The sequence below is a fragment of the Rhincodon typus genome, chromosome 13 (genome assembly GCF_021869965.1).
Source record: "Rhincodon typus isolate 14 chromosome 13, sRhiTyp1.1, whole genome shotgun sequence".
Lineage (NCBI taxonomy): Eukaryota > Metazoa > Chordata > Chondrichthyes > Orectolobiformes > Rhincodontidae > Rhincodon > Rhincodon typus.
The window spans coordinates 40,080,423-40,095,619 of record NC_063344.1 but is presented as its reverse complement, the minus strand read 5'-3'; the positions used below and the strand labels follow the sequence as shown (position 1 = coordinate 40,095,619).

The 15,197-nt window shown below is 40.3% G+C and overlaps 1 protein-coding gene across 1 annotated transcript in view; it reads left to right on the top strand.

Annotated features, from left to right (window-relative positions):
- nlgn1 (neuroligin 1) overlaps window positions 1-15,197 on the top strand; it is a 496,423-nt gene that overhangs the window by 89,863 nt on the left and 391,363 nt on the right. The window lies entirely within an intron of this gene.

Below are 15,197 nucleotides of genomic sequence, written 5' to 3'. Positions count from 1 at the left end.
CCAACTTTATAGTTACAGTGCACAAAATGTCTGCATTTTGGTATCTCTTCTGACTGCATAAGCCGTGTGATACTATATTACTCTATTCCAGAAATTCAATAAACGATTTTGTTCAAAGTATTTAAAATCTTAGATACAAAAGCAAAACATTGTGGACGCTGAAAATCTGAAATAAAAATTTGAAAATGCTGGAAATATTCACGTCCGGCAGGATCTGTAGAGAGTGAAGCCGTGTTAATGCTTCAAGTTCTGATGAAAGATCAGAGACTTTTTAGGTGCTGGTGTTCTCTTGACAGATATTCCCATCCAGTTAAGTATTTCTGGTGTTTTCTGATTTCAAATTTATTTTTCAGAAACACTTTAGACAAACAAGGGAGAAAAATGACCGAATTATGAGTGGAAATAGATAAGAAACTGAACCTTTTGGGAAAGAAAAGTTCACACAAAATGGAAATTTAGCTTATTTTGACTTGCTGTTGTTCTGTAAATATATTAAATGTACAATGGCCCATTTCTATTCTTGAAAATGCTCATAACTATTCATAGTAATAAAAAATGAGTTGCAAAGCGTACAATGTTGAACTTGTTAATCCAATCATAAAGTAAGTTTTTGGACCTTCACATAAATTGATGGTTAGAGCAAATTGAACTATTGTGAGAGATTTTTGCTATTCCACCATTCAAAAGTGGTTCAAAATTTCTGGGAAAATAAATTATGAAGAAGAATTGATCGAATTTGTTTTACTATATAGTGATGATCACACTCAAACCATTTATCTTTTTTCAATTTTGATAATGGCTGTCTATTCATATGGTGCAGTATGGACTAATTTATATTGATGTACGGGAAGAAACCAATTTGCTGTTCCTTAGATCATTCATTTAGTTTGTACAACCATGTTTGCATGTTGATAGTCTGTTTGCATCAATCCATATATTTTTTCACTGAAAAATGTTATGGTATTACCTACTCCATATTGTGCATATACACCAAAGGTTATGTGAAACACAGAAAATCAGCTTTTTGAGGTTCAGTCAGCACGTCTTTATTCACTGACAGATATTTGCACAAATATTTGGGGCCTGTCTCTATCCTCCAAATTTAGAAGAGCATCCTCGGTGTCTTGATGCGATTGTTTGTTTGCTTTTTTCATCCCAAACACACTTTTGAAGTTCTAACTCCATGCTCACATTTAACCGTTTTGAATATTTTATAATAAATGCCTTTTTCTTTGACTCCTCATTATGACTTCTATACCTGTATTTAAACTATATAGTAGGCACATTCCATCTGTTTTTTTTCATGGTCTTGCAATGGTTATCTTCCCTACTTAATTTTGCATGACTAAGTCATTCAATGTTTCTTTTTTAGACAAGAAAGACACTAATCAAGGTAGCATGAACATTATCGTTCATGTACAGCTGTCTAAAATGCTCTGTACATCCTCACTGTTAGCTCATCTTCACTCTACAATACAGTGTTGTACTATTTATCTTCATAATTCAAAATTTCTTAGAACAAAGTTCCTGAAATGTCTTAACACAGTAAATGCATTGACCACAATGTGTTGCTACAAGGGATAGTAAGAGAAAGAGACTTAAAAACATTTGAAATCAAAAGTGATAAATATTTGAAGCAGAGAAAGATATGGGGCTAAATGATTCATTAAGTTTCCTTAAAATAAAGAAATACCACAGGACTGGTTGTCTAAATTGACTCCTCTTGCATTTGTGTTTTAAGACTGCTTGTCTATTGAAAATCGCAGACTTTGGTACTACTTATGCCCATCCCATTAAGTTGTTGAGGAAGTTTGAGAATATGTTAAGGGAAATGTTTTGTGAACTGCCTGCACTCCAGGGAGATGCAAGTCCATTTTTTGAGTATTAAAAGCTGTTGTGTATGATTGACACCTATGTTTGCAATATATAAATAAATAAGTTAGACCCAGTTGGGTCTCTGGGTACTCTTTCCACCCCCCACCCATCAGCAAGGGGCTATCCCTGTTCTGACTTTCATGATTTAATTTGTTCAGTTTCATGTCTGAGCATCTGACTATTTAAATATTTTCATCCCTTCAATTTGAAGGGGTCAGTGGCAGGTCAGGTTTACAAATGATGGTTCTGTCTGCCTTGTATCTAGTAGAGTATGTGCTAATTTTTCTGTGCTTATTCACTTTGCATTTATTTAGAGGCTACCAGCCTCTGTGGCTTGCATTGCATTCTAGCGCAGAAGGAGAGGCAAGTAGTGTATCACAGTGGGAAGCATTGAACAGTCAAGCGGGAGGACTTAGATCTGGTATTGTATAGTAATATGTCACAACTATAGAATGTGTCAACAGCTTACAAAGACTAAACTAAACTGCAGTGTTTCAAATAAATGGATGTATGAAATTCAAAGGGAGACAATCAATTGAGAGGTCAAGGGAGACTACAGTCAGTTGGGGATTAACCTTAATAAGTGAAAGGGCTAGTCTGATTCTTTTTCAATGTCACTCTTGCGCTTGGTCCTACTGAATTCTGGGAATCTGTGTCTTTGACCAGAGTTTGGGCCAAGGTCAGTCCTGCAGGTCAACTGTAACCATTTGGCATTGATAGGCACATCTATAGGGTGCTGTGGAGACATCAGTCTGGGACAGAGCTGTTCTCAGTTAGGCCCATTCCTTTTAAGGCAGTTTTGGGCTAGGCCATCATCAGTCCTGGGTTTTCGAGCATTAATCATGTATTCACTGATCCTGTTATGCCACACAATTGGCATCACGTTGCGCTTCATTGGCAAGTCATTCATTTTTCAAGAATGGACATTACAAACAATGGCCTTAAGCAATCATGACTACTACATTGTTCACTCTAATTGCTTCCTTATCCTGTCAGCTAAGAAAATGTAATTAGGCACTAACTTCAAAACATCACTTGTATTTGGTATTGGTATTTACGTAACATATTCTACAGCTATCACTCAAACACAGTGCTTTGGAGCTGCCGCATTCACAGACTCAACTTAAGTGTCTGTGATGTGCAAGGGTGTTTCTTTTGGGAAAGTAGCGCTATTATGGTGGTTTACTGGCAGCCTTCAATGTAGCATGAAAACTTTAGTTGCACAACATATGTTTGTATAAGGTTACATACTACAGAGATCTTCATCAAGGCTTGTCATTGACTTTCTTGCTAAGTGTCCTATGGTACATTGTGTCATGACACTTCATTGTGTTGGTCTAACGGCTTAAGTAATTTCAGTGAAATGGTATTTTCTTTCTGACATTCCCCACAGATCATCTATTCACGCATCTGACATGAATATCACCATGCTTTGAGTCCTTGTGGTCTTGCATCAAATGTGAAGACAACATCGAAAGAAAAAGCAATTTCAACATAGTCAGAAAACCCAGAAGGAATAGCATTCTCCAGTAGCTGCTATACAGTGTCCTGAAAGAGAAGCAGCAGATGAGGATTCCCAAAGGAGGCAGAGAGAATGGCCAGACCCCACACTCATATGCCTGACTGTCATTTTCTATAGCTCTCAGAAACACAGTGAAAATGTAGATTAAGGATGTCTTGGGTCATCATCACTGAACTGTGTAATCTGCTGGAGCAGGGCTTGTGCTGAGAATGAAAACTAAAAGAACTGTGGATGCTGTAAATGGGAGACAAAAATAGAAATTGCTGGAAAAGCTCAACAGGTCCAGCAGCATCTGTGGAGTTTTGGGTCGAGTGACCCTTCCTCAGAACTTGTACTCAGAATGATTGAGTTACCATCCGATCTCATTGGACATCAAGGTCATAGCTGCCCTGAATTTCTATACCAGTGGCTCATTTCAAGGAGCAACTGATGAAGTGTGTGGCATCTCCCAATTCTCAACCCATAAGTGCATCTGGGATGGTACTGATGTCATTTTGCCTGGATACCCTCACCTCCAAAACAAAGTGAGAGAAGCAGGTAGTGGGATTCTCCACTATTATTGGTTTCTCCCAGGTGCAGGGCGGTATGTTGCTTTGTGAGAGCACCTGATCAGCATCCTGTAGAACTTGTCAACAGAAAGACTTCTACTCCATTAATGTTCAACTAATCTGTGACCACTGAAACCAGATTTTGGTGGAATGCACTAAATATACTGCCATTATGTGTAGATGCTAGAGAACTCTCAGTTTCCCATCTCCTTCCAAGGTCATCAGGTTGTGCAGGAGTGGCTGTTGGGAGATGAGTGCTAATCCCTCCGTACAGGGCTGATGACACAATTATGAAGCCTCAAACTGACAAAGAATGAAGATGCAATGTAGCCTTTGTTTTGACCAGGGCTATAGTGGTACAGACCATGGACCTCCTTAAGGTGAGATTTCGATGCTTGGACCATTTTGGTGAAGTCTTACAATATAGCCTAGCAAGATGTTTGGTATTGTTGTGGCATGCTGTGCCCCTCACTACTGGAGGTGATGAAGGGATGCCGTAAATGCAGAGGAAATGGGAAATTGATGGTAATCTTCTGAAGGTGAAACTAGGGATGTCAATCAGGACATTGATCAGGCAGGATACCTGAAAGAATTATCATAAAACAATGCTTCGTCTTGCCTGCCAAACCATTTCCTTTTATTGTGTAACTTTCTGCTGGTTATATGACGAGCAGCTAGTACAAAATACATGTGGACCATGTTACTTTTGCTGTCCTTGACTTTTTCTATTGCTGAATAAATGTTTCGTTATCCATCTGAGTGCATGCTTAATATCTTCGGGTGATCCCGCTTTCAAGACCTTTTGCAAGTCCTACTGACCATTGGGGAAAAGCAGCAGCAAGTGAAACAAGGCACTAACATCACATGGCACTCGGACTAGGTAACTCTTCAGGCTTCAGCCAGCGACCGCTATCCAAGTGTTGTACAGTGAAGTTCCTCATGATAAGCAGCAGGTTGAAAGCAATCCTGAGACAACTTCTTTTGATCCTTCCAACGTTGCGTGTGTCCAGATTGCTCAATTACCCTGAAGTCCTGAAATTCTTGAACATTTTGTAGGCAGCATTGAACATGATGGAGGCAGCATTTTGTACTGTTTTTCATGGTAGATCACTGCACTGTAAGGGTGAGTGGATATGTGAACTGCTCATTGTATATCTCTCAGCGCTGAATGGCAGATGTTTTCTTGGAAAACTGATAGAATGAATGTACTCCTCCAGAGATGTGTGGAATCATTACTGATTCCATACATAATTCCATACCTTGTGAATGAGATTAAGTGTGGAAGATGTGTGCAGGCCAGGACCTTCATATTGCGTTTAGATTCAATAGTATCCACATTAAAGTGCAATGCCTCAGTTGCAGTCAACAACACCATGCTTCAAGGGTCTCTGACATCTGAGACTATCTGCAGTCAATGAATTGGTTGCTTGTAAGAGATAACAAAGCTTGGCCATTACAATTTCTTTCATTCCTGGGATGTCTGAAGAGGATGCTCATTTGTCACATGAGCATGCTTTAACCATGTCCAACAGCAACAAAGACATCAGAGCAGACATTTTAAGGGTCCAAGCTCATATAATTTTACAAGATTATTTACAATTATGTGTCATCCATCCCACGTATATATGCCTTTAGACATACGGAAAGGGAGAGGAAGAAAAATCTTAAGCTTCAACTGGCATGGAGGAAGCCAGTCATTGGCCCTGTTAACCTGGAAGACCTGGGTGGTTGTACTTCAGAGCAGGAGTTTGGGCCAAGTGGGCCCAGACCCGTTGAAGGTGTCCTACCCAGTTACAGGTTACCGTCCTCAGCTGGAACTCCTGCAGGCTTTATATCATAGGCAGGGCAGAGCATGGAGGTGCTGGTCCTTCTTGGAGAAAGATCTTCACAGGAAGCTCTCTGGGATCCTGTATGTCACTCCTTCTCCTAATGGGTATCTGCTGGCTCTGCCCTGACTCCAAGTGGAAGGGACATCTGGAGTGAGGTTGACGTCCCTCATCCCACCCCTAGCTTTGCCATTGATCCTGAGCACCTGTGGTTCGGAGTTCAGCGCCTCATACATATCCGACAGACACTGAATGTGCTGGACTTGGCTCTCCATGGTAGTTTCCACCATCTTCATTGTGACAACCAGAAGCATACATCATAATGTTGGTGGACTCCTCAATCTTTTAATCCATTATTCTGACCACCTCTGTTAAACCGGCTGGCTGCCCTAGTGCCTGATGCTGCATTCTTGCAATTATCAATGGCTGAGACATGGGATTGTCTTCTGCCTGGGTCTGAGTAGATGCATGTTCTACAGTCCTCTAAGGGCCCACTTGGAGCATTTCTTCCTTGATTAGCTGCAGAAATGTGCCTGTGATGTACTCATCAGATTGCGTACCTGATCTGGGAAGAGTACCCACCAACATTAAAGACTCAGAGCTGGTGAAAGGTGCAGATGAAAGCTTTGAGTTAATATTGGTGGTGAAAGGAGAGCAGTGCAGCATAGCACAATGAAATGTCCTGGGTTTGTTGCCTACTTAGGTCTTCCTATGGATTTAGGAAGCTAAAATCGGACTGGGCCTGTGAGGAATATAAAGAAAGCAGGAAAGAATTCAAGCAGGGAATTGGGAAAACAAGGAGGGGTCATGAAAAGACCTAGACAAGTAGAGTTAAAGAGAATCTCAAGGAATTCAATACATACATTAAAAACAAGAGGATAACTAGCGAGAAGGTATGACCGCTCAAGGCTAAAGGAGAGAACTTGTGTTTGGAGACAGAGAATGTGGTTGAGATCCCAAATGAATACTTTGTGTCACTATTCACCCAGGAGTAAGATATGGAGGATAGTGAAATTTTATGGAGCGTGCTAATATGCTACAACATTTTTATATCCAGAAATTAGTGGTGTTAGGTCTCTTGAAGAGCATTAAGGTGGATGAGTCCACAAGGCCCAATGGTATCTACCCCAGGTTATTGAGAGAGGCAAAGGGAGGAGATTGCTGGGGCCTTGACCAAGATCTTTGTATCCTCCTTAGTCACTGGAGAGGTCCTGGAGGACTGGCGAGTAGCTAATGTTGTTCCTCTGTTCGAGAAGGGACATCGGTCTATAGTTTTCTGGATTATCCCTGTGAGTCTCTCATAGGTGGTTGGGAAGCTACTGGAGAGAATTCTTAGAGGCATTTGGAAAAGCATGGCCTAATTAGGGACAGTCGGCATTTTGCAGGCAGGTTATGTCTTACTGACTTGCTTGAATTTTTTTGAGGAGGTGACAAAGGTGATTGATGAGGGTAGAGCAGTGGATGTTATCTACATAGATTTTTGTAAGGCTTTCGATAAGTTCCCTCATGGTAGGCTCATGCAGAAGATTACTTGGCAATGTGGATTCAGAATTGGCTTGTCCATAGAAGACTGTGTATTGGTGGAAGGGTGTTTTTCAGGGTGGAAGTCTGTGACAGTTGGTGCTCCTCCGAGATCTGTACTGGGACCTCTGCTATTTGTGACATATATAAATGATTTGGATGAAAATGTAGATGGGTGGGTTAATAAGTTTGCAGATGATACAAAGATCATTGGAGTCGTGGATAGTGTAGAAGGTTGTCAAAGGATACAGCGGGATGTAGATCTGTTGCAGATATGGGCGAAGAAATGGCAGATGGAGTTTAATCCAGATAAGTGTGAGGTGCTGCACTCTGGGAGATCAAATGTTAAGGAAAAGTACACAATTAATGGCAGGTCCATGAACAGCTGTGATTTACAGGGGGATCTTGGGGTTCAAGACCATAGCTCCCTGAAAGTGGCTACGCTAGTAGACAGGGGGGAAAGAAGGCAAATTGCATGCTCACCTTTACTTGTTGAGGAATTGAGTACAAGAGTCAGCATGTCATGTTGCAGCTTTATGAAACATTGGTTAGGCCACACAGAGCATTGCGTCCAATTCTGGTCACCACAATATAGGAAGGATGTGGAGGCTTTGGCGAGGATATTGAAGTGGTTTACTAGGAAGTTGCCTCGATTAGAGGGTATAAGCTACAAGGAGAGGCTAGAAAATCTGAGGTGGTTTTCTCTGGAGTGACAAAGGCTGAGGGGAGACTTGATGGTCGTCTATCAAATATTGGGATGTATTGATGGCTTTGATGGTCAGAATCTTTTCCCTCAAGAGTTTAAATGTATAAAACTAGGGGGCATACATTTAAGGTGAGGGGGGACGTTCAAACAAGATTTGAGGGGCAAGTTTTTTTACACAGAGAATGGTAGAAGTTTGGAATGCACTGTCAAGGGTGGTGTTGGATCCAGATATGATAAGGGCATTTAAGAGACTTTTCGATAAGCACATCTAAATATGCAAAGAAAGGAGGGATATGGTCTGAGGGAAGGCAGAAGGGTTTAATTTGGTGTCATGTTCAACACAACATCATGGACCGAAGGGCCCATTCCTGTGCTGTATTGTTCTATGTTCTATCCCCACGTGAACGGGCACGCTCCCTTTTTTTTAGCCAGCCAGAGTATTTTCTCCTCCTATGGTGAAAGAAGCCTTAGGTCTGCCATCCCTCCAGTCTGTGGTGTGTTTGGAGCATTTGCAAATTTTCTTAGTATGACAAAGGGAGAGATTAAGTGCTAGAAATGGATCAGAGCCATTGGAGGAGCAATGGATCCTGTGATTGATTAGAAAGTGCAGAGGGAAGTAAAAGTTCATAGTTTGGAGGATGAAGCAAGTGAGAGCTGTGGAGCGACAACACAGTGTGGAGCTGGAAGAATACAACAAGTCAGGCAGCATCAGAGTAGCAGGGAAGTTGAAGTTTCGGGTCGGGACCCTTCAGAAGGGTCATTTCTGAAGAAGATCCCGACCCAAAATGTCAACTTTCCCGCTCCTTAGCTGCCTGACCTGCTGTGTTCCTCCAGCTCCGCACTGTTGTCTCTGACTCCAGCATCTACAGTTCTTGCTATATCTGAGATCCATGGCTACTAACTCAGTCATGGCACACTGGGTCTTTTGGCGTGGCGTCTTTAACTAGTATGCAGGGGAAGGGTAATTACAATTCTGTTAGGCAAGAACTGGGTAACATAAAATGGGAACAGATGCTGTCAGGGAACAGCACTATTGAAATGTGGAGATTGTTTAAGGAATGCATACTGCGTGTGCTCGATATGTTTGTCCCTAGCAGGGCAGGGAAGGTGCGGTCGAGTGAGGGAGCTTTGGTTCTCGAGAAGTTGAACAACTGGTTAAGAGGAAGAAGGATGCTCATATAAGGTTGAGGAAACAAGGAACTGAAAAAGCTCTGGAGGGATACAAGTTAGCCAGGAAGGAGCTGAAGAGAGGGCTTAGGAGAGCTATAAGGGGGCATGAGAAAACCTTGGCAGATAGGATCAAGGAAAACTCCAAGGCTTTTTACATGTACGTGAGGAATAAGAGAATGACCAGAGGAAGGGTAGGGCCGATCAAGGATTGTAAAGGGAATTTGTGCACAGAGCCTAAAGAGATAGGAGAGGTCCTTAATGAATACTTTTCTTTGATATTCACAACTGAGAGGGACCTAGTTTTAGAGGAGGACAGTGTGAAACAGGCTGGTAGGCTAGAGGAGGTCGATGCTAGTAAGGAAGATGTACTAGGAATTTTTAGGAACTTGAAGACAGATAAGCCCCCCGGCCCTGATGGGATTTATCCAAGGATTCTATGGGAAACGAGGGAAGAGATCACGGGGCCTTTGGCGATGATCTTTTCGTCCTCACTGTCCACGGGTTTAGTGCCGGAAGATTGAAGAGAGGCAAACGTCATTCCCTTGTTCAAAAAAGGGAATAAGGATAACCCCAGAAATTACAGGCCAGTTAGTCTTGCGTCAGTGGTGGGCAAATTATTGGAAAGGGCTCGGAGAGATAGGATTTATGATCACTTGGAAAGGCACAGTTTGATTCGTGATAGTCAGCATGGATTTTTGAGGGCTAGATCATGCCTCACAAACCTTATTGAATTCTTTGAAGAGGTGACTAAAGACGTGGATGAAGGTAGAGCAGTGGATATGGTATACATGGATTTAAGTAAGGTGTTTGATAAGGTTCTCCATGGTAGGCTCATGCAGAAGGTAAGGAGGCATGAGATAGGGGGAAATGTGGCAGATTGGATTCAGAATTTGCTGATCCTTAGAAGACAAAGGCTGGTAGTGGATGGAAAATATTCAACATGGTGCTCAGTTACGAGTTGTGTACCACAAAGATGTCTTCTGGGTCTTCTTCTGTTTGTGATTTTTGTAAATGATTTGGCTGAAGGAGTGGAAGGGTGGATTAGTAAGTTTGCGGACGATACGAAGGTGGATCGAGTTGTGGACAGTGCGGAGGGCTGTTCTAGGTTACAAAGGGACATTGATAGGGTGCAGAGCTGGGCTGAGAAGTGGCAGATGGAGTTTAACCCTGAAAAGTGTGAGGTGATTCATTTTGGAAGGACAAACTTGAAAGCAGAATACAGGGTTAACAGAAAGATTCTTGGCAGTGTGGAGGAGCAGAGAGATCTTGGGGTTCGTGTCCACAGTTCCCTGAAAGCTGCCACCTAGGTGGATAGAGTTGTTAAGAAGGCGTATGGCGTGTTAGCTTTCATTAATAGAGGGATTGAGTTCAAGAGCCGTGAAGTTATGCTCCAGCTATACAAAAGCCTGGTTCAGCCACATCTAGAGTATTGTGTCCAGTTCTGGTCACCTCATTACAGGAAAGCTGTGGAAGCATTGGAAAAGAGGAGATTTACCAGGATGTTGCCTGGAATGGAGGGAAGATCTTACGAGGAAAAGTTGAGAGAGCTAGGGCTTTTCTCTTTAGAACGACGAAGGATGAGAGGTGACTTGATAGAGGTGTACAAAATGATTAGAGGTATAGATAGAGTGGACAGCCAGAGACTTTTTCCTAGGGTGGAGGTAGCTATTACGAGGGGACATAGTTTTAAAGTGAGTGGAAGTAGATATCGAGGAGACGTCAGAGGTAGGTTCTTTAATCAGAGTGGTCGGGGCGTGGAATGCATTGCCGGAGAGGGTAGTGGAGTCGGCCTCATTAGGGGCATTTAAGCGGCTATTAGATAGGCATATGAATGATGGTAGGAGTGGAGGTTAGATAGACCTTAGGATTAGGGTAAAAGTTTGGCACAACATTGTGGGCCGAAGGGCCTGTACTGTGCTGTACTGATCTATGTTCTGTGTTCTATGTTCTAAAGCGCTGCCCTCGTCTTCACCACACTCTAGGTCACTGTCAGCAAGGGACAAAATTAAAATGCCTTTTCGGGTCATGCGCTCTCTGATAATGACGCAGCCTCAGTGACAGTGTGAAGTGCAGTACCTGACTTGCAATGTATGAAGTGATATGCAGCTGAGCTTTGAACATGATGCCAGTGGCATCAATACCAGAAGTTCTGGCAGCAGCAAGCACCTCACCTGCTGTGTAATTCTACAATAAGGGCACTGAAGAACATGAGAAAATATTTAATGAGGTGGACAACAGAAGATTGCATGAGGGAAATTGCAGTGAAACCACGGCAAATTCAGCAGTTAGACTGTCTGAACATTGGTTGTAATTTCAAAATTTTCCTAAGTATTGGATGTACTGTAAATTGTAAAGACCATAGTGTTAAACTTGAAAATGACTTAGGCTGGTGGAATGGTTGGCACATGGAAATTGAAATTTAAAACCAAGAAATTCAAGAAAATTCATTTTGGTACGAGGAATAAACGTCAATCTAAATATAAGGGATACAATTCTAAGGGGTCTGTAGGAGGGATGTCTGGGTATTTGTGCATTAATTATTAAAGGTGGCAGGAGTCGTTAATAAAATGAAAAGCCAAGAAATCATATAGGGCTTTGGGCTTTATAAATAAGGGCAAAGAGGATAATAGTAAGATATGCTTCAACCAAAGTACTGTATCCAGGTCTGGGCACTACTCTGTGAAGGATGTGAAAGACTGGGGGGGAAAAAAATTGTAACGATTCCAGGGATGATGAATTTCAGCAATTCTGATAAATTGGAGAAGTGGGACTGTTTTCATTACAGAAGTGAAGATTATGAGGAGATTTGATGGTGATGTTCAAAATAATTAGATGTTTAAGGACGTAGATGAAGATATGATGTTCTTCTTGCCAGAGGTTTGAGAACTAGAGGGCATCAATTTAAGGGGATCGAATAAAAGAAGCAACAGTGATACAAGGAAAATTAATTTTATATAGTTAGAATGCTCTGCCTGAAAATATGGTGGAAGCAGATTCAATTGAGTTTTCACCACAGGCACGCAGTGATAGTATTATGTACCATTTATTTGATATGCTGTGTAACTTGTTACAATACCCTTCAAACCCAGCATCTTTCCGACCCAGAGGAATAAGAGCAGAAGATGCATTGGAACATCTTTACCTGCAAGTTCCCTTCCAAGTCACACATCATCCTGACTTGGAAATATATTACTAAATATATTACTGTTACTTCAGTATCACAAGGACAAAATCCAGTAACCCTCCCCACCCACTAACTACACTATGGTAAATCTGCTCATTCTGGGTTACAGTGGTCCAAGAAAATGGCTCACCAACATCTTCTCAAGAGGAACTAACGATGGGCATTAAATGCTGGCCAGCCAGTGATACCCACATCTCATGAGAGCATTAAAAAAATTACTCTTCAAACAATTGTGTGGTACTAATGTGAGGTCTCCAACTTTAGATCAGTGTCAGACACTTTTGTAAATAGTTTTGAGGTAACAGAGGAATTTCCTGTCAGAAGTTCAAGCTCCCTGGTTGATTTGCTGGGAGGTCAGTGTGTCAGGGCTTCCTTATGATCCTAAAGGTTGCCTTGTGTCGTATGTCTGTCTCCAGAATATCTGGCCCATATTGATCTATTGATAATTATTAATAGCAACATAATTATCTGATATGTGGTATAATGTGAACTGAAGAATTACGTACACTTCATAGATGCATTTTAACATGATTGCAGAGTATGTCGAGCTGACATCATCTTCAGCCCAGTACTGAAAAACTTTGATTTCTTAAATGTTTCTTAAACATGTGAAGTTTCTTGTTTTATCAAAATTCAACTTACAGCAGTATCAATAGTACTAATGTGTTCTGCCAAGAAGTCAATTGCAATTATAATTTCAAGACATTGCCAGGAAGGTGTTAGCAATTTGCAGATGATGTAATTTTGCAGTCTTAACCCCCAACCACCACCGCTACCAACATTACAGCACCTTTAGAAATACTTCTTCAACTTCCAACCAATCCACTTGCACCGTTGAAGCGATCAGATTTTGATCATGCACGTGAATACTTAGCAATAAGATGTAACTGCCTGAACACTCAATTGTACATGTAGGAAGCCCTTTGAAAATGATAGGCTAGTTATTCACTTGTATATACTTGTGTTACAGTGTTACAATTTGTGTTAAAATTTGAGACATTTTCATAATTTGTCCAATTTGATATCATTAGCAAGATTTTTTTTATTTGCTGTACAAGGAATTTTAATTGCCTTAATTTTTGTATTGTGAAAAACATCAAAATGATTATTTGCCCAAAAATAATGCTGTTAAGCAAGACAGTCATTTAAGCCATTGCATAAGACTCTTTTGTTCAGGATCTTGAACTTGATATATTTAATCATTTTTAAAGCATATGTGTGCACTCCTCAAATAAATTGTTTGTTAAGACGGTTTTGACAAAAATAGGAGACAAAGGATGTCAATCTTGTACTTTCTTATGGGTATCATGTCAAAGTCAGTGTTCAGAAGTATCACAGCAAATTAAAAATCTGTGGAAGGCTTTATCAAGAAAAAAGTACAAAATTCACAGTTTCAGTCTTCAAGATTTATGCTTGCTGTATGATCTTGCAATCCATGTTCATTGTTCCTAAATATCCTACCTTGCAGTGCATGCAAAAAAACATTGATACTTAGTCAGCATGAGCACTTAAGTCCTTTGTTAGAAGTATTTTCTGTCAGAATGTTGTTGGACACGCTGTGATTATTCCCATTAGAGCTTGCATGACACTAAAATGCTTGTTCGTATATTGTATTGTGTCCTGTTCTGGCTGCTGAAAGTTTATAAACGCTTGTATTGCATCTCTGAATGTTATAAAATGTGTACTCTGCTACAGGAAGGAATGAGTTTCCACCATATTTTGACACTCTACTACTGGACAATATCTAAAAATAATTATTAAAGTAAAGGGATGAAATTAAGTTTAAAAAAAGTTTACATTGTAGTATAAATCTATAATCTACATATATATACTGCTTCAAAAAAAGAGTTGCTGGAAAAGCTTAGCACATCTGGCAGCATCTGTGAAGAAGAAAACAAAGTTAATGTTTCAGGTCTGGTGACCCTTCCTCAGAACTGAGGAAGGGTCACCGGACCCAAAATGTTAACTCTTTTTTTCCTTCACAGATGCTGCCAGACCTGCTTAGCTTTTCCAGCAACTTTGCTGATGTTCCTGATTCACAGCATCCACAGTTCTTTTGGTTTTTATATAGACTGCTTGTTCGGTTTGTGCTGTCATTGTGATCTTTGACACATACATTATATAATTTGTTACTGTATGTTATCTAATATAAATTTTGTTACTATATATACCTTCAGAAGGTATATAATTGATTTTAAGAATTTTGTTTGGTATTTAATATAGACGTGATATTAATATATTGCATCCTTGTGTTTTTATAGTAGATAACAACATTTTCAAATCATTTCACTTTTAAGTTAGATCAGAATTATTCCATTGTAAGTTTATGATGCAGTACAGTGTAACATATTTAGGATATGTCAAATGTAGATAATGACTTTGAGAAAGATTCCAACCTAAATTAATTTGGATGATTTTTGCTTTTGGCTAGTAAACATCACAAGTAGATGGCTTCAAAAGCCTTTCATTGCATTATGTTCCACTTTTATTATTTCTGGGAAAATCTCTGGGGGAAAAAAGTTCCTCTTCTGCATTTTGTGAACTGCATTTAAAAGTTATTCGAAGCTATTTACATTATTTTCAGAATGACATCTTTGGAAAATAATTAACTAAAGAGACTTGACACTTTTGATATTGCGACCTGTACATTGGGTCGAACAGGTTAATTATTAAGAAAGGATTTCAGGTTTTTCTCTTTTCTTGAAATGGTGGGTATACTGATACAATATTTTTGCATTTGGTACATAATTATTTCTATACATAATGGTTAAAAAGCTTATGCTGTAACTCAAAACTTCTTAAATATGTAAAGTGTTTTAATTTTTTAATCTTTTTATATATTTTC